This window comes from Chenopodium album, chromosome 6 (genome assembly GCF_948465745.1).
Source record: "Chenopodium album chromosome 6, dcCheAlbu1.1, whole genome shotgun sequence".
Classification (NCBI taxonomy): Eukaryota; Viridiplantae; Streptophyta; class Magnoliopsida; order Caryophyllales; family Amaranthaceae; genus Chenopodium; species Chenopodium album.
Window position 1 is genome coordinate 10,337,286 of NC_137839.1, and position 1,118 is coordinate 10,338,403.

Here is a 1,118-nt window from a genome sequence, read left to right on the forward strand (position 1 = left end):
TCAAAGAGGAGGCCGGGGCACTTGAGGAATTCCGTCTGAGTCAAGTGCCTAGGTCTGAAAATAACCAGGCGGATGCGTTGTCAAAACTAGCGTCTTCCGCCTGTCATGATACGCCTCGGTCCGTTTTTTGGGAAGTTCTGGAAAAGAGAAGCATAAAAGAAGACCCCATTGGAGTTTTGGACCGAAGCTCTACCTGGATGGATGGCATCCGGGCTTACCTCTCAGACGGCACACTTCCTGATTCACCACAGGAAGCAGCCGTCCTGAAGAAGCGAGCTGCAAGCTTTGAGTTGAGAAATGGAGAGCTCTTCAAGGCGGGGTTTCTTAAGCCTCTGTTGAAGTGTGTCACCCCAGAAAAGGGGAAGGAAGTTCTCGAAGACTTGCACTCGGGATTTTGCGTCTCTCATATAGACGGCAGGTCCCTAGCCGTCAGAGCCAGACGACATTATTTTTGGCCCACTCTTGAGGCAGACGCCAAGGAGTTGGTTAAGAAATGTGACAAGTGCCAAAAGTTTGGCAAACTCATTCATCGCCCGGCAACTAATCTGACGGCCATCCACAGCCCAATCCCGTTTGCAAAATGGGGCATGGATATTCTAGGTCCCTACACGCCTGCTCCAGGCGGAAAGCGTTACATCTTAGTGGTTGTGGATTATTTCACTAAATGGGTTGAGGTTGAGGCGGTTAAAAACATCAATACCACAGACGTAATTTCTTTCATCTGGAAGAATGTTATCACCCGGTATGGGGTACCTTTGTCTATGGTGTTTGATAATGGTCCTTAGTTTGAGACGCCTTAGCTAAAAACCTGGTTGGGAGATCAGGGTATCTCAAGCTGTTTTGCGTCTGTTGGCCGGCCCCAAGCAAACGGCCAAGTTGAAGCCTTCAACAAACTCATCTCAGATGGAATTAAGAAGAAAATAGAAAGAGTCGGTGGCTTGTGGGCAGAAGAGTTAATCCATGTCCTATGGGCCATCCGGACAACTGAAAAAGGGGCAACCGGTGAAACCCCATTTCTCATGGTTTACGGTGCTGAAGCCGTCTTGCCCATCGAACGTTACGAACCGACTCTTAGAGTCATGTTATATGATGAAGAGGCAAACTGGGAAGCAATGCAC